This window comes from Lissotriton vulgaris, chromosome 1_2 (assembly GCF_964263255.1).
Source record: "Lissotriton vulgaris chromosome 1_2, aLisVul1.2, whole genome shotgun sequence".
Classification (NCBI taxonomy): Eukaryota; Metazoa; Chordata; class Amphibia; order Caudata; family Salamandridae; genus Lissotriton; species Lissotriton vulgaris.
In genome coordinates, this window is record NC_141686.1 from 305371450 (window position 1) to 305394495 (window position 23046).

The following is a 23046-nucleotide window of genomic DNA, read 5'->3' on the forward strand; positions in this document are numbered from 1 at the left end:
GACCGACCATAATCCTCTCATGTATGCCTTCACTACGCAGGGTTCAGAGAAAACCACACCACGCATTTCAAGGTGGATTTTAGATTTGGAGGGGTACAATTTCATTGTAAAGTACATGCCAGGATCTCAAAATGTGGTTGCAGACTTCCTGTCCCGTTCACCTAACGAAGTGGGTGGGGAAGAGGTAATAACGGAGGATGAGGAACTGGTGTTGGTACTCACTTCTTTGGGTAAGGAGGAATGAGAACAGGGATTGAACCAAGACAGGCACTTGCAAGCACTCAAAGACCTTATAATAAATGGGTGGCCCAGTGATAAGAGCAAGGTAGTGCCTGAATTGAGTGGTTTCTGGGAGGTGAGACTGGAACTTAACATTTATGATGATGTGGTATTCAGAGAAGAAAAGGTTGTCCCACCTGTTTCCTTAAGACAGAAAATTGTTGACCTGGCACATGTGGGACACTTGGGCCGTAGTTTAACCAAGATTAAGATCAGGTTGGACTACTGGTGGCTCGGGATGGATGCCATTGCTGAACTCGTAGTGAGAGACTGCATGGAGTGTTGCAAAGCGGATAAAACTCATCAAACCCGGAAACCACCCCTGTCTCCGGTGTCCATACCCGATAGGCCTTGGTCCAAACTGGCCCTTGACATAATTGGCCCATTAAATTTGAAAACCTTGAGAGAAAGATTCATTGTGGTTTTGGTGGACTATCACTCGAAGTGGGTGATATATAAATGTGTACACCAAATTGACACTAAGGCACTCGTGAACTTCCTCAATGAAACCTTTTTCGAGGAAGGCATCCCGGACATCCTAGTCACGGATAATGGGGTGCAATTTACATCAGAGGAGATGAAGGTATTTCTTTCAGACATGGGCATTATTCACCAAAAATGTGCCTTGCATTGTCCCCGTGTCAATGGATTAGTGGAGCGTATGAACCGGGTGGTAAAAGAGTCCTTACAACGGGCAGAAATGTTAAACACTCCCGCTGCACAGGCTCTGCGAGAAACAGTCTGGGCACACCACACCACTCCCAACTTGGTCACGGGGGTGTCTCCTTTTACTTCATTGAAGGGGAGGGTTCCAAAAACTAAACTTTCTCCCCCAATTGAGAGACAAACCAGTCGTTTGGTAGACAGAGAGGTGATTGGGGAACGATATAAAAGCCACCAAGAAGAGTATGTAGCAAGGTACAATTCTGATAAACATGTTAAAACCAGGCAGGTGCGTGAAGGAGATTTGGTGCGCATTGATCTTCCCAAGTCGAGACAGAGATGTGCCACCAGATTCTCTGTTCCATTGCGAGTGACTAAAGTGGGTAAGAATGTGGTACAGTTGGCCAATGGTCAAACCTGGAGCATGGATAGAATTGTTCTACACAAGGAATTCAAGGTTCCCCAGTTGCAAGTGTTACCTCAAGGTATGAGTCAAGTGACCCCCAGAAGGTCGTCTAGACCCACAGTCGCACCCCGGTGGAGCAAAGATTACTATAAAACATAATTAGTTCTTCTGGCACTGGTTACTGTGTTTTGGCGTTGCTGCCTCCTTCCTGCCTACCCTATTTTTTGAATATAGTTATCTATGCAATGCACCCTATCCTTTTATTTCCTTTCCCCCATAAGGAGAAGTGTTGTAATGTCACTTGGTTCCTTCCGGCTCCCCCTTCCCTTGCCCCCGTTTGGTATAGCCCACTCAAGAATGCATGAACATTCCACAGCTGCCTTCAGCTGACTGGAACCTTTGATGGTGATAAGATGTAATAAAGAAGACTTCTACTCAACTTTAGTGTACATCGTTATTTTATTACAAATATGTTGTCTGAAAGTTACCCAGCGATTTCTTCAGCAGACACACAATCCACAGAGGTATTGTAATGGGGTTATCTGTGTCTATAGCATTCAAATTTATTTCTGGAGTGGGTTAACTGACCCATTGATGGGTCACTGTACCTCGCATCAACAAGACCACCATGGGAGGCAGATCCTTTTCATACCTGGCAGCTAAAACATGGAACTCACTCCCCGCTTACCTGCGCCTTACCCAGAACCATTAAGCATTCAGAAAGCAACTTAAAACGTGGTTATTTGACAAGTAATCCTCCTCCCCTTCCTAAGCGCCTTGAAACCCGCTGGGTATGTAGTGCGCTATATAAATTCTTTGACTTGACTGATTGGTACTTCTTATTTGCAGATAACCCAAACATTTCTAAAGCAGCCCTTCACTCTGTTGTTGAGTTGGAGGGCGGCTTGCAGGTTAAAAAACAGATCTCTACAGCACAACATTTATTATTATTATTTATTGTCTAATTAACCTTAGTACAACTGAAGCATCTGAATGCAGGGTATGCACAGATGAATACAGCAGGCACTCAACACACTGAGCTATTTTGTTGAGGTGAATGTATTCCCATTGTACTAAATCACATGATAGGAAATTGTAAGCTGAGCGATCATACAAATTACAAAAGCACATTTTATTCTGCATCATTTCAAAACAGCTTGGATACTGTGGCCTAGCCAGTGTGTTATTGGCTCAGGTGCAAGGATGGAAATGCAATCCCCCCTACGCCCCGGCCTCTATTTGATTTGTGAAGTACAGCAATAAATAGTGTTCAGTGTACACCTCTGTCACTGGTGCCACTGCACCTGTTGTACCAATGGAAGTAATGCTCCTGCTGTGATATCAAAATAATCTTATCTGCAAAGTACCTCCAGGCATTTCTAAAATAATTCAGCAGAAGCTTTATTTTGCTAACATAAGAAAATGGTTAATCTGTTTGTGAAGTAATCAGCAAATCAGTCTTTAATTATCTAGAAATATTTCAAGTAAAGACAATATTAATGCTGATGAAGTTGTCAACTATTCATTTTCCCAAATTATGCTAAAGTTATCAGGAACACTGTCCATATTACATCATCACATTCTCATCCTCAAATCATCAGGAATAATGTCACCTTCAGACGTAAATCGATTATCATTTTCAAGTCATTCATTTGTCATCAGGCACAGAGTCTATACTCTGCTGATTACTTAAAGAGCTTGATGATGTTGAATGATGGGAAAGATAGTTGGATGATCATCCAATGACTATGGGATGACTTCTAAAGCAATCCTGTTTGACTCGGGTAATCAGCAAATCATACTCAAAACATCAGGAGCGGGGGGCGTGGCCAAGATGGCGGCGGAGTAGGACGCCTTTTCGTGCCGCTCCGGCGCTAATCCGACAAAGCTTCTAATAGCACGTATCTGAGGGAGCGCACCCGCCTCAAAAACGGTGGGGAGGTCCGTCTGACAGAGCGGTCGGCCCTGGTGTGGCCGCTGGAGCGGTGTAGCCCCGAGATTGCCCCTGGGATCGAGCGCACTCTGCGGCCTGCGAGACCCCGGGCTCTCCTGACATCGGAGCCCGGCACAGGTGGTGGGCGGGGCCCTGAAGCTCGTTTGAAGAGGTCGGAGCTGGCGGAAGGTGGAGGGTCGCTGAGATCCGACGAACAGTGGACCTGGCGGCAGATATAGTATCGACTCCACTGGCCTCGGGGTGTTGCCGAGACATCTGCACTTCGAAGGTGTTGGCCTTGAGCGGAGGTGCTCTCCCTACCCTGGCATGGAGTAGGGGAAAGGTGTTGGCCTAACGGATCCCGGCGCAGCTTGTATCGCACGGAAGCCCGGAGGGTGCCTGGGGGCATACGTCAGCACCTGGACTTTGTCCTGCCTGAACTCCGGTGGGGACCACGGATCGTACTGCTGTACACGTGGGGCTGGGCGCAGCTGGAGACTACAGAGCGAGAACTGGTGTGCGTTTGCTCTGAACGACGCGGCCCGCCATTATACTTGGCCACGTGGCGCTGGGCCGGAGCACTGTGAGCCGCCATGTCTACTGTGGCGTAGGGGTGCGGTGTTAGCCAACGGATCCCGGCGCAGCTTGTATCGCACGGAGGCCCGGAGGGTGCTTGGGGGCATACATCAGCGCCTGACTTTGTCCTGCCTGAACACCGGAGGGATCCACGGATCGTACTACTGTGCGCGTGGGGCTGGGCGCAGCTGGAGACTACGGAGAGTGACCTGGAGTGCGTTTGAACTGAACGACGCGGCCCGCCATTATACTTGGCCACGTGGCGCTGGGCCGGAGCACTGTGAGCCGCCATGTCTACTGTGCAGCGCAAACGGGGCCAGGGGAAGGATAATGCCCCGAAATCTTCCCAGCAACCGGCTTCCCCTGGAGCCAGTGGATCGGCGAAGCAGTCGGATGATGAGGCTCCGGCGACGAAAGCCTTCATGTCCGAACTCTTTGCCTCCATTAAGGAGGACATCTCCGAACTCAGAGCTCAGCTGGCCTCCGACTTGCGGGAGGTGCGGAGGGACGTGGATGGCCTAGGCGAGAGGGTGGCAACCTTGGAAGATCGAGATCTGAGTGTGGCCACCGACGTCCACCTACTACAGCAGGACATCATTCGCCTCACTGAGCAAAACCTAGATCTGCAGTTGCACACGGAGGATCTGGAGAACCGCTCCCGTAGAAACAACATCTGAATACGGGCGGTGCCATGGGACGGTGAGGCTGGGGACCTGCGGGGATACGTCCAAGACCTGTTCCTTCACATACTGGATGAAGAAGATACGAAGGAGATCCAGATGGACAGAGTGCACAGGGTTGGACTGCCCGGGGGCGGGGGGGGGGCCCCCCCCTGTCATCCTAGTGTGCGTCCATGATTTCCAACTTAAAGAACGGATTCTACGCAAGGCCAGAACTCTCACGTCGCTGCAGTTCCGGGATCATCAACCTCAGCTATACCAGGACTTGGCGGCCTCTACTTTGCAAAAGAGGCGGGAGTTTCGCCCGGTGACTGCATTCCTGAGGGAGAGAGGCATCGCCTACTCTTGGGGGCACCCTTTTAGGATCATTTTCAGGTGGCAGAATCGTCTTGCTCAAATCCGCACGCTTCAAGCAGCAAGAGAGCTTCTAGGCCTGGAGGATGTGCCGCCTTCGCAGGCCGCGACTGCTTCTCCGTCTCGGAGGCGCCGCCGTTCATCTTCCTGGCAAAGGGTGGGGGATTCGCCTATCCGACAGCGGCCGGACCTCTCTGCCAGCCTACAGGAACGGGGTGAAGCAGTTGCATCGGTGGCGTCGGTCACGTTGGCCGACACGCAGCACAGCTCTGGAGCGGCGTGATCTCAAGGAGTTGGTGGATCGGCGCCGGAGGGGCCCGGGCCTTCTGGTTGGGGGATATGGAAGTACTCTTGGAGGAGACACCCTCGACTATGGCCATGGGGGATAGTGTGTTAGTCCCCCCGGCCTGCTTCTTGTACGGGAGGCTTCCTACGGACTTCGGCCTTCTGGACATGATGAGTATTGTTTCCGCACTTTTGTTTGTGTTTTTGCCCCGTTTTTTGATTGCATATCATTTGGGGCGGGGTTGGGAGTTGTGGTGTTCGGGGTGTTGGGGGGGGACCCGTGACGGTGGGCCAAAGGGGATGTTTGTTGTGTGACTGCTGCTGAATGTGTACTTCACTGTTGGAGATGTCATGCCGCGGCTGTTCTGGAGGCTACTGGTCATCTATTGCTTGCGGGCTGGGCTGGATACGGGGATGGGGGCGCTTGGCATGCTGAGAGCAGTTTCTGGGATTTATACTAGCTATGCCGCTTAGCATAGGAACGTGGAATGTTAAGGGCATGAATTCGCCACAGAAGCGGCAGAAGGTTCTGAAGTATGTAACGGATCACCACCTTGATGTAGTTGGATTGCAAGAAACACACTTGGCACGGGGGGATGAGTTGAGGCTCCGCCATAAGGCGTACCCCATTATTTACAGGTCCTCAGCTGTCACAAAGCACAGGGGGGTGGCACTCCTCTTCAGGGCTGCGTTGCACTTTCAACCAGTGGAGGTGCGCCACGACAGGGAGGGGCGTTGGCTGATGGTTAAAGGGCACATACAGGGTCGATTGTGCACGTTTGTAGTGGTGTATTTGCCCAATGCGGGCCAGAACAAGTATCTGCAGGACCTGTTGGTGAAGGTGGGGGACTTTGCGGAAGGGCTTTTGTTCCTGATGGGGGATTTCAATTTGGTGTGGGACAGGGATTTGGACAGCTCGGGGGGACGCAGGGCGGATACAGGGGTCTTTTCTGATTCCACACAGCAAGGGATGGGGGAGTTGGGTCTAGTAGATGGCTGGCGATTTTTTCACCCTACCACGAAAGACTACACATTCTTCTCACACGTGCATCACTCCTACTCTCGCTTGGATCATATCTTCCTTAGCCAGTCCCTCAGAGGGAACATTCTGGATGCCGCCATTCTTCCGATCTCGGTGTCGGACCACAGTCTCTTGGTGCTTACTCTCCGTTGGTCGCCGCCTGACACCGCGAATCGAAAATGGTACTTTCCGGCATCGGTGGTTAGGGACGAGGTTTCCAACCAAGCCTTGCGTCTGGCCATCCGTGAATTTTTCGACCTCAACCCTCCGTCGGATACTTCTTTGGCGAATACGTGGGACGCCTTTAAGGCGACGATAAGAGGGACGTGCCTGGGCCTCAATTCACAGCTCAACACCCTGCGTAGGAAGGAACGTGAAGCACTGGAAGCTGAGGTGCTCGAGCTCGAGAGGGCTCACAAACTTAACCCCTCGAGAGTGACCCTCCGCCCGTTGACGGCGGTTAGGGGTAAGCTGAAGGCACACTATGCCAACAGAGCCGAGCTTACTCTCCTGCGACTAGGGCGGCATTCATACTCTGGTGGCAATAAGATTGGCAGGCACTTGGCCCGACAGTTGCGGGACAAAAGGGAACGAGAATACATAGGGGGGATCAGGGATCCCGCGGGAGTGCTCCGCCATCGAGACGGGGCGAAGGCGCACATCTTTGGCTGCTTTTACGCCGATCTGTACACGGGCGACGCGCTGGATGCTGCGTCACAGCGGGCATTCCTGCAGCGCCTGCCGCTCCCGCAGGTCTCTAGTGCGTGGAACGACCTGTTGGAAGCCCCGATCTCAAGGGAGGAAGTCCTCTCCGCCATCAAAAATTTTAAATTACATAAAGCCCCCGGCCCGGACGGGTACACTGCAGTCTTCTACAAGACCTATGCGACTGAGGTGTGCGACTTTTTGGTTGCTCTCTTTAATGATATGGCTAAGTCCGGTGTGAACGCAGGGACCCTGGCGGAGGCGGTGATTACGGTCCTGCCGAAACCAGGGAAGGACCCGGAGCAATGTGCTTCATTCCGTCCCAATGCCTTACTTAATATTGATGCGAAGCTGTATTCGGCGATTCTGGCGAGCCGTCTCCAGGACTTGCTTCCGGCGATTGTACATCCGGATCAGTCCGGTTTTATCAAAGGCCGCCAGACGCACGACAATACCCGTAGGGTGGTTCATCTTATTGAGAAAGCAGACAGATTCCACATCCCAGCTGTGCTGGTGGGCCTGGTTGCGGAGAAGGCCTTCGATCGTGTGGACTGGGGCTTTCTATTTCACACATTGCAAGCATTCGGTTTCTCCGATAGGTTCATCACCATGGTGAAGGCAAACTTCTGTAGCCCGCGCTCGAGAGTGGCGGTGAACGGCCACCTGTCGGCCTTCTTTCAACACTCGCGAGGCACTAGACAAGGGTGCCCCCTCTCCCCCTTGCTATTCGCGCTCAGCATTGAGCCCTTGGCAATGGCAGTGAGGGAACATGAAGGGGTGAAGGGTATACCGTTCACAGGAGAGCAACACAAAATCTCTCTCTTTGCGGACGACGTCCTGCTCTCGGTGGCTGATCCCGCTAGCTCTCTTCCCTGCGTTCGGGATATTCTGCTAGAATTTGAGGGGGTGGCTGGCTTCAAGGTTAATTATGGCAAGTCTTATGTTCTAAACTTAACCTTATCACCGGCCGAAGTTGCTCAGGCGAGGGCATCGACACCACTAGCTTGGGCTTCGGGCTCGATTCTTTACCTAGGAGTCCACCTGACCCCCACGGTGGGTGGGTTATTCGCTGCCAATTTTCCGCCCCTGCTGGCTAAGACGCGGGCCGAATTGGAGAAGTGGAAGCCTAAATTCCTGTCCTGGCTCGGTAGGGTGCATACCATTAAGATGGTCCTTCTCCCCAAATACTTGTATCTTTTTCAGGCCCTACCGATTCCACTGGGTACTTCCTTCTTTAGACAGCTCAAAACGTTGATCCTGAACTTTGTCTGGCAGGGTGGTCGGGCGTGTCTTTCGTTTGCACTCCTGCGACGGCTACGGTCTGACGGGGGGGTCGGCCTCCCGGATCTACAGCTCTATTACAAGGCTGCCCAACTCAGAGTCATGGTGGAATGGTCGCAACAACTCTCCGAGAAACACTGGCTGCATATGGACCGAAGCGTGGCTGGTCGGTCCATCTGGGATCTGGCCTGGAAGCTGAAGCGTAATCGTCCGGTAAATGCGTACATCAGTACGCCCACGGGGACTACACTGAAAGTATGGGACACCTTGGTAGGGGATGAGCGGTGGACGACCTTCCCGTCTCCGTTCACCCCATTGCATTTCAACCCGGAGTTCCCGCCGGCTCTCACTGAGGGCCCCTTTGATGCTTGGAGAGAGGGAGGATGCCGTGCGCTGCTCCATCTGTTTCACGGCCCTGACCCCCTGACCTTCGAGAATTGCATGCGGGACTATCAGGTGCAGCAAACTGATAAATACAGGCATTTACAACTGCTTCATTGGGCCACGTCGCCGGGAGTGCGGGAGGCAGCCACGAGGCCTCCCTCCAAATTTGAGGCCTTCCTGCTGAAAACATCCACCATGAAGGGAGCCATCTCCTTCCTATACCAATTGCTGCTTCAATCCGCCCTTTCCCCTAGACCGCGTTACATGGAGCAGTGGGAGGAGATGGTGGGGAGGGACATCACCGAAGGTGAATGGTCGGCACTATGGAGGGATCTGACTCAATTTAATCACTCGATCCTCCTAAGGGAGGCGCACTTAAAAACTCTTACACAGTGGTATATGGTCCCGACCCGGCTTCATCGTATCTACCCGGCCGTCTCGGATAAGTGTTGGAGGGGCTGTGGCCTTCTGGGGGACTTCCGCCACATTTGGTGGGACTGCCCAATCATCAAACCCTTCTGGGATGAGATTCTCTCACATATTAAAGACATTTTGCGGTACCCTATTGACAACTCTTTGGCATTCGTACTCCTGGGCCTGAGGGACCCTGGCCTTGAGCACCAGACACGCGCGGACAAGAAGATTCTATGGCTTTGCTTAGGCGCTGCCAAGCTCACGCTGGCTGCAGCCTGGAAGCGGAAGGAGGCACCAGCGATTTCACTCTGGCACGCGAGACTGTGGAGGCTCCTGAGTCTTGAGAGAATGGCGGACATCTTCCTCGGCAATTACAAAAACTTTAAACACATATGGGGTCCCTTGGTGTCCTTTCTTTCTACTGGTTTGCCCTCTGCAGTATGCCCAGCATCGTTGAGGACCTTACATCTCTTTCAGCTTTAAGTATGCGTGACGGATGAATGGAGAGTGAGTGTGGCACCGTCACGGGGGGGGGAGAGGGTGGGACGTGGGAAGTTATGTTTGTGTTTTCTTCGGTCTGCAGTCGGGGCATCTATGCTTCATGGACGAGGCACCTTTTTGCGTTTTTTGGGACTCTTGGCCTATTCCCAGCTTGATTAGCAGAGACTCCCGGCTATGGAGCTACGTATAAGACTGCCTCTACCCTGCGATTATTTGAGTCTAGAGTTTGCTCCTTTTTCCCGCATTGTATCACTGCCTCGTCCTGATCTACTGTTTTTCCCACTGTGTGGGATCATCTGTGCGCCCGATGTGGTACCTTTTGTCTATTGTTCCTTTTGTGCTATGCAATAAAAATTTTACAAAAAAAAAAACATCAGGAGCAATTTCATCATGTTAAAAAGAAATCATGCTTGTGGAGATTTTAGATGTTTATTTCCCAATCATCAATAACAATTGGATCTTATGAAGTCATCATTCCCAAATCCTCCTGAAGTCATTAGGAATAGTCACACCTTGTGAAGTCATCAGATACTCATTCTTTAAATCCTCCTAAAGTCACCAGGAATAGTCACACCTTGTGAAGTCTTAAATACTCATTACAAGTCATTCTCAAGTCATCATGATCAAGTTTCTAAACTATGCTGTTGACTTCAAGAGCTTGATGATGTCTGATGCTGTAAAAATGACGTCTAGAGTAGTTGGATGATCATCCAATGACTCTGGGATGGCTTCTAAAGTAAACCTGTTTGACCAGAGTGGCTGTCTTCAAAAAATGGCCGCCAGCCACATGGTCAGGCCATGACAACAAGAAGCAAAAAGCCAAGAGGAACAAAGGGAAGACATGCAGGCCTATGGCAAAAGCACACTTTCTGCCTCCACAAAATGGCTACCAGCCACATGGTCACAACAAGCAGGAGGCATGGAAAACAATGAACGTGAGCAGACCTATATGGACACAAACTTTACAAAATGGCCCCAGGCCACATGGGGAGGTTCGAAGAGGAAAAGGATGACCCACTATTACAAACACACTCACCCATTTGCCAGATAAATGAGGCATGCTAAACAACACATCTTCAATGTAACAATGCTAAAAACGATAATCCACAGGTCTAAAAGGTTTGCAAGTTACAACTACACTCACTGGAGAGCTTTCACATGAGCGATCGCAACGTTTTGACAGGTCAGAGGAAATTATATTCGTTTACAAAGCAAGATTGTATGGATAGTTGAGTACTGGCATCTATTGGAGGGAAAAATAATCTTTATTTGCTCAGAAAGGTTTTCCTCGTACTTTTGCATTTAATTCATTTGAGGAGTAAGTACTGTTGGGTTACTAGAGGACTGTGTCTACTTTACTTTTAGTGGCTGTGGTTTAGTACTTTGGCAAGCAGTTCGTCTATGTTAACGCAGACAGTAAACCGCTGTCTTAGTTCAAATTTAGAACAAACTAACCTGCTTCTGGCATGCCGAGAGCCACCCTGGACAACGTAAAAAAGGGAGCTATACGTCACGCTATCTTACAGCTGTACTGCATCTGCCAACCACGTTTGCTCTTCTGCGCCTGGCAATAAAGTTAAATTGACAGCTGTCCTTTTCCGGAGTTTTATTTATCCACAGTCTGAGTAAATATTGAATTTAGGCTGTACAGTAGCTACATAATGATCACCAGAGACGTACCCAGAGCCATCCGGACTTGTGTCAAGAGACGTGCCACCATCTTTAAAAGTGAAGTTCACTCGGATATCTGTGAGACTGTCGAGAAAAGAGGATACTTGCAGTTCACGCTTTTAAATGTAAAGTTAGTTTTGAAATGTGGCAATACCTGAAATCCTCTCTTCTACATGAGTGAAAGTATTTAAGTATTTATCCTGCGCAGACATTAACAAATTCGTGAAATTAACTGAATGCAGAGACAGTTGTCAACTCGGGTGAGAGAGTTCGCTCACCGGTGTTGTATTATACATTGTTTCAACTGTTTTAATTATTCTACATTAATTTTTGAGCATGAATAATCTAATCTGATACATATATGATATAACACGATTTTCCTTCTAGCTGAATGTTATATTATTCACTGCTTCTTTAGCCTTCTCATAAAGTAGTCAGGTACTGTATTTAATATTCTTGAGCACAAATACCATCTTTATTCGTAGGATATTGTTAGGAAGAAGCTGGTCTTCTTGCTCTTATTAATTTATTCAGTGAGAGTAGTGCGCACACTCTTTAACTGTTCCCTACCTACATATTTTTGTGATGCCTGACTTACTTTCACTATACATCCAGCAGTGTGAGTTTTGTTCTTTTAGCCATGTTTTTAAATGAATTTATTAATAGTGCACTCTAGTTTGTGTAACTTTAGGTGTGTACTATTTAACTTTACAGCGCAAGTAGTACGACTCAATGCAATTCTCTAATTATTATATGGCACAAGTGTATGGTGCAAGTATTATAGCGCAAACTTTAATATTTAGATAATACAGGTATTAAAACGCGTTATTCTTCAATTTGGTAAGTACAGGTATCAAAACACGGTCTAGGTATCAAAACACGTTAGATTCAATGTTTAGGAATTAAGGGCCCGATGTAGGTAAAACGCATTTTCCGATTTTAAAATACCGAATCGTACCGAATCGGTATTTTGAAATCGGAAAATGAGATGTAGATTAAAAAATCGGAAAAATACCGATTCGGTAGTAATCGGTATTGTGATTCGATACGTGCCGAATCGGCATTCACCGAATCGGAATTTACCGAATCGGCTACAACCGATTCGGCAAATACCGATTCGGTAATCGCAATACACCCCCATGGCCAAAAGGCCCATAGGAACGCATTGTAAATACCGAATCGGTATTTACCGATTCGGTAAAATCCGAATCGGTAAATACCGAATCGGTAAATGCCGATTCGGCAAGCAAGTCAAACTGAAACCAAAGACATCAGCCAATGAGGTGGAACCACCCTCCCCCACCCTAGCAGGGAGTGGCTACCCAGGCAGGTGCAACTCTTTAGAACTTTCTGGAGAGGCAGCCTGAGCTGAGCATTCACAGTGAGCAGCAGTGGTAGCAGTATCCAGAGCACTGTGAAACATGGCTAGCAGCACTGAGAGCCAGAAGGCAGTGCACAAGAGGAAGGCAAAATTCAGCACCATGGAGCTGCAAGTGTTGGTGGAGGAGGTGGTGAGGGTACACAGGCAGCTGTTCGGGAGGCTGTCCCTCACTGTACCTGAGAGCACTAAGAGGAGGCTGTGGAGCGAAATAGGGGAGAAAGTAAACGCTGTTGGTGTCACCCCCCGGAGCCTGGACGACCTCAAGAAGAGGTTCTACGATATCCGCAGCCTCACAAAGAGGAAACTGGCAGAGCTGCAGAGGCAGGCAGGACTTACTGGTGGAGGCAGGAACCCGGCGCCACCCCTCACTGACCTGGAGGAACTAGTGGCGACTACCATTGAGAGGGAGAGTGTAGTAGGAGTTGGGAACCTGGATAGCTCGGCCAGAGCTACAGCTAAAGGTAAGAAGCATGCGCATCTTGACACACCCTACCAGACACCTCCCCTTTAGACCCAATGCACAGCCAAACCCCAGCCCAGTACTGCTACCAACAGACATGAGTAATGCATCATGGTAAATGTAGTCAGCAGAAGTAGGCAAAAATGCCAGTGCAGAAGCATAATTAAAAGAACTGTAAAACTGAATCAAAGTATTTGAAATGATATGTGCAATGCTTTAATTGTAGTGACTGTAATACATCAGCACTTAGTTCACAAATGCTTCTTTATACCTAGGGGCACCATCAGGCGGAGGAGCAGGAGCTACTCAAGCACCAGCACCAGCACCATCTGCCAGTGCGGTGGCAGGGCCAAGCACCAGTCTACCTGCACAGGAGGAGGAGGAGGATGAGAACAGCAGTGCCCTGGGAAATGAGGAAGACCTTGGACAATCCCTCACATTTCCCCACTCCCCCCGACTATCTGTAACGCCACCATTGCAGTTCTCCCCAGAGAACTCACCACCACAGAGCCACCCTGCACCTGCCACATCTCCTGCCAGGAGTATAATTGTAGCTCCATTAAACCCCATCGAGGGAGCAGCGGGTCAGGCCCCAGCTAGCAACCCAGTTACACCTGTGGCACCCCAGCCCACACAGGAGGGCAGCAGCAATCCCCGGAGGCGAAGAACATCCAGCAGTGCACTTCCAGCACGGGAGGGCAGCGTGTTTCAAGGGCTGGAGGGCAGTATGGTAAAGATCCAGAGGATGCAGGCTAAATCCATCCTGGCCTGCCAGCGCCAGTTGCGGGTGCATAACCTGCAGATGGGAGAGATGGCACAGGGGTTCAAGACATTTGTTGAAAGCAACAAGGACATTGCAACAGGTCTTGGGCGAATGACCACTGCCATCACCCAGCTCTGTACAAAACTGGATGAACACGAGCTCTCTCGCCGCAGGGATGCCAGCGTGCAGAATAGGGCTATCAACCGCCTTGCTGCTGCTACTGCCAGCTATGCCAACGTGGGGCAAACATGGAGGCCAGCCTGACCCAGAACATGGCAGAGGTCACTAGGGGCATGGCCCGCATTACCACCGCCATGGAGGCACTTATCATTTCGAACACTGTTGTTAATCCAGCCCTGGACCTGGGCGAGGCTGGGGACAGCAGCAGCCGCAGCAGCCCGGCCAGCGCAGTGTCTGAGCCGCGCCGGAGCAGCAGGCACTCAGCTGAGGCTGCTGGACATGCAGAAGGGGGCGAGGCACATCCTAGTGGGGCTGCTAAGCGCAGCAAAAAATAAGACTGCCAGGGCGGGTGAGGCAACCCGGACAATTGACATTTAACCACTTTTTGTTTACATTTTCTTTTGTTGCACATCAGTGCAGTAACGTTGTTGCAACATTATTAAATATTTATTTTCCTAACATCCATTGACCTGTCTGTGCATCTGTACTCACTCAGAAATAGTTTTCTGTAATCTCCTCACGTCTGTATCTGCCATCAATTGGCGTAGACACCCCAGCAGGTTGTGTTTGTGGCACAGCAACGTCGTCGTCATGGTCCTCGTAGTCTGACAACTCCACCTCAGTGCCCTTCTTAACCGCAAGGTTGTGCAACATTGCACAGACAGCTATGATCTTGCAGCAGGTGATGGGGGTATACTGCCTTGCACCTCCACTCTTGTGCAAGCATCTGAACCTGCTTTTCCAGATGCCAAAGGTCCGTTCAACTACATTCCTTGTGCTTTTGTGGGCCCGGTTATACCTCCTTTGGCTGGGTGTAGAGGGGTTGAGGTAGGGGGTGAGTATGAATGAGCGAAGGGCATATGCACTGTCGCCTAGAAGGAAAAGGGGTAACATTACTCACATGCATACATGTATTTCCCTTAGCTACTTTGTGTTATGGGGGTCTGATGATGTGTCTCACCTAGGAGGTATCCTTCACCGAATTCGCCAGCCGTCAGCCGTGCATAGATGCCGCTCTGTTGAAAAATGTAGGAGTCGTGGGTACTCCCTGGGAATTTTGCGACCAGGTCTGTGATGGTGCACTTCGCATTGCAGATCACCTGAACATTGATGGTGTGCGTAGACTTCCTATTGCGGTATATGTATTCTGTGTCAGCAGGGGGGCAAATCGGAATGTGCGTGCCATCTATATAGCCGATGATTTGGGGAAATTGTGCCATCTGGTAAAAGTCTGCTTTTGTTTGTACCAGTTCCGCGTGGGTTGCAGGGAAAGAGATGTATTGGTCCATCCTCTGTATCATGGCGTCAAGGAATTTGTGGAAAAACCTTGACAGGCTGCTCTGGGTCACCCCTCCTACCGCAGCTACTCCACTTTGATAGCTGCCAGACGCAAGCAGGTGTAGGCTGCATAGCACCTGCACGTGCGCTGGGATGGCGTGTGCCCTTGGGGTGGGGTGGTCCAACAGTGGTTTGAGGTCCATGATGAGCTCCAGAATGGTGTCTGAGTCCAGCCTGTACCTCTGTAGGATCTCTGCCTCTGTGAGCATGAACAGGGTGATCCTCTGTCCGTAGACCTGTTCCTCTCTTTGCCATTCCCTCTCTCCTTCCTGCTGTAGCCGTAGCCGCCTTGCAATGACATAAAAAGCAGCCATCCTGCAAGTTGCAATGCATTTTGGGTCTATTTTTATAGGTTGAAGTTGGTTACTACCTGATTGTAATCCATGGTAAATACCGATTTTGAAATACCCATTTTGAGCCAAAATCAGTATTTCTATGCTTCCCTACATCTCTATCTCTGTCCGATTCGGTGATTTACAGATTCGGTAACTCTACCGAATAGGTAGTTTATCCGAATCGGAATTTTTCCGAGTCGCTGTCTCTACCGATTCGATACATGGACCGAATCGGTATTTTTTCCGATTCGGTGTCACTAACGAATCGGTACATGTACCGATTCGGTATTTTTATCGAATCGGTATGTTACCGATTCGTTCTCTTACCGATTCGGGGTATTTCCGATTCGGATTATTTCCGATTCGGTAGCCATTCCGAATCGGTATATATACCGATTTGGACGATTTTCATTGCCCTACATCTCGATGGCTGGATACCGATCAGTAAGGGCCGAAAATCGGTATTTTCGGCTGTTACCGATCGGTAACGGCCTACCTACATCGGGCCCTAAAGGTATTAAGACGTGTTAGCTTCATAAATTAAAGTACAGGTTTTATGACGTGTTAGCTTCATAAATGAAAGGGGAGGTATTAATACGCGTTTGCGTTATTATTGAGGAAGCGCAAGTTTCAAAACGCGTTAGCGTTATTATTAAGGAAGTGCAGGTATGAATACGCCTTAGCGTTATTATTGATAAGGTTAAGTATTGAAGTTACTTTGTTAAAAGTTGTGCATTCCCATTATATGTATAATGCAGTGGGGTTTCTACTCTATGTTTTTGCACTTTAAGCCTTTTCAAGTTTGCATTGTTTATTTCTTGTTTATTTCCTGTTTATTTCCTGTGAAGAAAAGGGGATATGTTGTACCTGGTTTCTCCTCCTTTCTAGTTGCTCAAGCCAGAGTGAGTGTGGTGTCTGCGTGGAATGTTGGAGTGCGTGATGTCAGAGAGTTTAGAATGTGAGACTGCCTGTGTGTCTGTGGAATGACAGTTGAGGAGTGTGGGCTGAGCTACTGACATCTTGCTCCTGGTGGGACTATTTACTATTTACTTATCTTCTTGATACTACCTGAGACTTACATGGAACTTGTTTTGATCTTCTAATAAACCTACATCTTGGATAAACTATCTGGCTACCTGTACATTATATCCTCCATTACCTACAACACATTTTAATTTAATACACATGGAAAAAGGTGAAATGCCACAAAAAACTCCATTTTTATTTTTAATGCAATGCCATCCATGGCCAAAATGATGTTTGAATTCAACAAACACCATAGAAACAGGGGTTTGATGAGCTATGGGACAACTGGCTGAAAAATGACTATTTTTGGCAGCCTACTGGGCTACATAGTGAACTAAATGTATATTGCAAATTGATTTTAAAAAATTGAGAAAATATAGTGAACTGTGCAACGTGTTTTCTTTATAAAAGAAGAAAAATTACTTACAAAGAAACAACTATGCCCCTACAGAAACTGAAGCCACCCACCACAATAAAAGCATTTTAAAAGCAAGGAAAAGTACATATAAATTAGGTGCATGTCCCCAATCAAACAAACACCAATTTTACAACTTACTTGTGAAATCTCAAATGCAAAATCCTCAAATCCAATGATATATATATATATCATGTATCAGACACAAAGAGTGATCCTTTCAGCTCCAATTCCAAGTGAAAAGTAACTAGTAGCTGGACCAAGCACTGGGAGTAGCCTGCTAGATAGGAACAGGAAGTTGGAGACTCTGGGCAACTTCCTTCCTCTTGATAAAAACTGAAAAAGGACTCCTTGTACAAAAAAGTATAGCCAATGAAGAGTTTTTTTACTCCAAACCTTCATTTCTAAAATGTTTCGATGCTGTTCAGATAGAGTACCTTCTCCAGGTTAAAATCGTGGTTGATCCTGTGTGTTCGGCATTGCGATTTTCCAAATAACACCACCGGAACTCCACTGGTGCGCTCGAATGACGTGTTTGTGATCACAAACTCTGGTGGGACCATGCGGCCGCCTAGCAAATCTAGTGGTGCTCGCGAACGGCTTGAGAAATATCATCTGGGATTGCAGGCACCCGGTAAGTCACTTCCGTGCATGCGTAAAAGCATTTCGGGCATGCAAACACAAAAAAACACTAATATGTTGTTGAGTGTAGAATTGCCAAAACTCCCAGGGCTAATCCTCAACTGGATTTCTGCATCACAACGTTGTGATGCGGATACATTCCGGCGGTCTCCTTTTTTCCTGCTTTGTGTCAGCTGCCTGTCTTCCTCTGGCTCTGAAGTCAACCAATCAGTTTCCTGTGTTCTTGTGAGTAAAACTATTTAAAGACAATGGTCTCTCGAAGCACTGAGAAAAGCAAAAAATGTAATTCCATTTACCTAACTTTTAAACCGCTTCGTATGATGTTTATTTAAATGTTTGAATAAAAAGCTGCTCAATTAACACTTTAGGAACAAAGTGAGCAAAAACTTTACGAAGGTCAAAATCCTTAACTTGAGTGCCCTCTTGGGGACTTTGGACAGAACTTTTACAAAGGAACTAATATCCTAGAAACTCTTTACAATTCAGGAATAAACAAAGGACATTCATTATACGAGCCATCTGTCTTATTAAGAGGTGACAACACAATCCAGTGTTATCAATAATTGTTAAGAGAATTAATCTGTATTATTTGATTATTCATATTTGATGTTATGTCTTGTACAGTGTGACCGCAAAAGATAGAGTTTTAACAAAGCGATCAAAGACGATTTTCTAGAATTATCAAGATCTACAGTATGCATTATGAGGCACGTAGGTGAACATAGTTTATTGTGAGAATAATAGTTAAATAATCTTTCGCAGTCCAGGTTTTAATTACTTGTTCCTTTTGTCACAGTATATGACAGCTAATTTCATTAACCAAAGACACAGATGAGGTTCTCATTGTATCCTGCGAGAGTGTGATGCCCTGAGAAGCACCACAGAATATTTCCTTTTTTTCTCTCTCCAAATTCCCCTTCCGATTGACCCTCATCTCTGCTCAATAGTTACAATAAAGCTTTGTAGCTGAAAGGAGCTTCGAAGGGGGAGGGGGAATTGGGTTCAATCGTCTCCCCACTACAGGAGTCGATTGAAGCCGGTTTGCACTTAATTTGAGGTGCATTTATTTGGGTAGATAATCTCCACCAACATGTGCTAGTTCTTAATTTGACCGCACAGGCCGATCTCAGGTCTATGACTATCACACCATTTGTTCTTAGAATTTTCCTTCATCTGGAAATTGGATTATTTAGAAATATCCTGTCCAAATTTGGCTCGGAGGATCATTGTAATATTTGGATAAGAAACCAGATGGCGGACCTGGGTCCAGATATTTCTTACAGTCAGGCAATAGCCCAGGGAATTGGGCGTCACCCTGAATTCATTTTTGCCATGAAGAAGTCCACAGTTAAAAGGACAAAAAGCGTTGGATGGTGTTTTGTATGCATTCATAATAAAGAAGAGACACATCATACAACTTGCATAAAAAGCAAATTTCTTCTCTGAATCAGATTTCTATAAAAGTTATGGATAATATTCTCTTAAGGACTGCAGGTGGTGGTGCAGTTCCATTCTAATTTTTTAAGTTTTTTCCCTAAGGAGGGGAAGCGCGTCTGGACAGGGGGCACATTTGTGAATATGCACACAAAATAATGTGTACTATTTAAAAATAATTGGGGAATTTTCAGTACTGGTGCTGCACGTGTGCTTTATGGTCCACTGTCCTTTTTTTGTGGTCTCCCTAAGGGAAGGCCTCGATTTCCGGTGAGTGGCTGTGACAGTAGGCCAACCCACAAAATGTATGTTCCTTTCGGAAGACTTTGTACCAGGAACAGATTGGTGTTCATGACATGGCTCAGGCACTAGTAGCAGATATTGCAGAGGATCAGGATATAACCAAACTGGAACGCAATTTACAGTTAGAAATGCGCAGGTTATGTATGGAGAATGAGGTATTGCTGTACTGTTTGAGCAAGGAGGGAATCCTTGGAACACCTCACCCAGTGTGGAAGGTAAGAATCCTTGTGATTTTCACACACACAGTAAACTGTCTGTTCCACCCCCTGTTAGGGAGGCCCCTAACCCGGTTCAAGTCACTGTTGCTGTACCTGCTCTTGTTCCTTCAGCTACTCCTGGATGGTTCTCTAGAGACAGTTTGAAGTTTGTAGTATTCATCAGTCAACTACAGTTTTCATGTAAACCTCAATGCTTTCTTAATGATTCAGCCAAAGTTGCATTTGTATTGTCATACCTTCATGGGGTGGAAGCTAACTGGTCTATCCCTTTAATTGAAAATGATGATCCTGTTGTTTACAGTTGGATGGCATTTAAGACAGCCATGACTTGTTTGTTTGGCAGGCATTTAATTGTACAAGCAACTGATAACGAGCTGTTAAATTTAAAACAAGGTACTAAAGAGTTATTAACCAATATCACTACATTTAAGAGACATTTAACGGAAACAAAGTGGCCTGAAGAAAAAAGGACTCATATTTTTTATTGAGGGCTGCGAGAAGATTTAAAGGATGCTCTTTCTCACATAGTATAATTGCCTGAGGACTATTCTGAGTTTGTTGATCTAGTAGTAAAATTGGACCATAGATGAGGAGAAAGAAAAGTAGATCGTCCAAGATCAGATGCTCGCTGTTATCAGGTCTAGTCAGAACGAAAAGAGATAGAGCATAAGCTTACAGATGTAGAACCCATGTAGATCGGAGGATTTAGGAGCCTTTATCAGTTGAAGAGAAAAAGCGTTGATGAAAATTGCATTTATGTTTGTATTCTGTTAAAGAAGGTCATTTTGTCAGAAATTGTCCTACAAAACCAAAAGGCAAACAAATAGCAGTTATCTCCTCAACTACAGAAGCGGCCCCGGAAAGCTAATATTGTCGACTGGTAAGGAGATCGTCCGGTCGAGAGAAACTCATCCCAAGATTTGGCAAACACTGTTGCTCGTGTCCCTAGTCATTCTCCTATTCAAGTTACCTTAATACTTACCAATCAACAAAGACATGTTACCTATGTTAATTGACTCAGGTACAACAGGACATTTTTTGACCTTCGTCTAGATAGCTCATTAGGAATTTCTAAAGTATTACAACCAGAACCAGAACCTGTGCGAGACATTAATAGGTCTGCATTATCCTCAAGACTTATTACTTATCAAACTATTCCTCTCACCATAGTGTGTACAAATGCACATACTGAACAATTGGCTTTTGACCTTATTGATACCCCAAACTTTGGAGTAATCTTAGGCGCCCCCTGGTTAACCACTCAAAATCCAAAAATAGATTGGGAACTGTTACTCTTGATGCTGGGTACTGTCGATCTCATTGCTATCATGATTCAGATACGGAATGGGTCACTCCTCTACATTGTGCTGTAAGCTTAGATTCATTATCTCTTATTACTTCACAATTTCAGGATTTAAAGGATATTTTCGATCCATTAAAAGCAATCACTTTACCACCACATAGAACCTATTATTAATGCAGTACGATATATGCTCTAGCAGAAACACAATATCTAAAACAATATTTAGATGCATTTTGGCCATAGGTTTTATCAGACATTCAACTTCACCAGTTTCCTTGCCTTTTTTCTAGTTCCAAAACGGGGAGGAGATTTAAGAGCATGCATAGACTATCATAGTTTAAATAAAGCAACCATCAAGAATAAATATCCTTTACCTGTGATTCCAGCCATGTTAGACCAATTGAGACATTCTACCATTTACACAAAATTAGAGCTACGCGGCACTTATCATTTGATTCATATCAAAGAGGGTGACGAGTTGAAGACAGTCTTGTGAACAAAGTTTGGTTTGTTTGAATACAGAGTTGTGCCTTTTCGTTTGTGCAATGCCCTTCTGGTATTTCAATACTTCATAAATGAAGTACTATGAGAATTTCAAGATATTTGTATGGTGGTTTATGTTGACGACATTCTTATCTATTCAAAAAATGAAGAGGAGCACGTTCCCCAGGTCAGATCACTTCTCCAACGTTTACGCAAAACATTGTGTAACAGATATTTAACGTGTTTTGGGGTTTGCCGATTTTTACAGACAATTTATTCATAATGTTTCTGAGATAGCGGCCCCAATTACTCGATAACTGAGTAAAGGACAACCACTGTTGTGGTCAGACACAACCGCCCAAGTTTTTCACACCTTAATTGAAAAATTCACATCAGCTCCAATTTTGGAGCTCCTTGACCCAGATCAACCATTTTTCGTAGAAGCGGACGCTTCACAAGTAGCAGTGGGGGGTGTTTTATCTTAAAGAAACCCAGTTGATGGCCAATTACATCCAATTTCATATTATTCTAAAAATGTACTCCCTGATGAACAAAACTATATAGTAGCAGAAAGAGAACTTATCACCATTAAATTAGTCTTTGAAGAATAGCAGCACCGTATCAGGTTTTTTGGATCAGTAAAAGCCTTGACTCCATGGCAAATGAGATGGCTTAATTTTTTTAGTAAATATGCTTTTGTAATTACATATCGAACAAGCACAAAACAGGTTCAATCTGATATTATGTTCCACCTTGGGCATGCATCCAACATCACCGAAGCTAAACAAATTAACATCATTCCCTCTGAAAAAATTCTAGCTGTAACAACTATAGAGAAAATGTTTGCATCAAGTTGGGAGCAAAAAGCCATGAGGTTAATCTACAGGAATAGTTATCGCATGAAAATCACACCATACAGAATGGTTAACTTTATCATGACTCTTGTACTTTTTTACCTCCTCATGAACTGAGGGAACAGTTTTTGAGTTGGGTGCATGATTCCTCTTTGGCTGGTCATCTAGAAGTGCACCTTAGAATGTTCACGGTGTTTGTCTGAGGGAGTTGAACACCGCGGTTGAGACTACCTGTCACAGAATAAACCTGCGTTGAACTTCTCTACGCGTCTGGTACTCTTTACTTCAACTGGTGACTATTGAGGACTACTGCGCAGGGGGCAGCTGGGTTTCCACCCCTTGTTAATTTGCCGGTCCATTTCAGCTCACCATCAGTGAACTGGACTGCATCGATAGTCCTTCTAGTATCCTGTTTGTCTTCCTTTGCGGAGGTAAGACGCACTATTATTTCACTAGAGCGGCTGTAACCTGAGTCTTAGTGCTACTTCCTGAACTCCTCTGTCTTTGGCAAAGCTTAGTCTTTGCGCTGTGTTTCTCTGGAGCGTCAGTGTTTTCTTGAGCTTAGTATCATCATCAGCTATATATTGTGTGGCTCCATTACTCTGAGCTCTTCTGTGTGACTCAGTCTTATAGTGCTTTGGGAGTTCCCGTCTGCTGCCACGGTCAAGAAATGCTGTAGGCTGTTTCTTTCGACCCGCCTAATCTACGCTTTTCCTTATGTGCTCACTGAGTTTTCTGTCAGCTGTTTTCTGTTACAA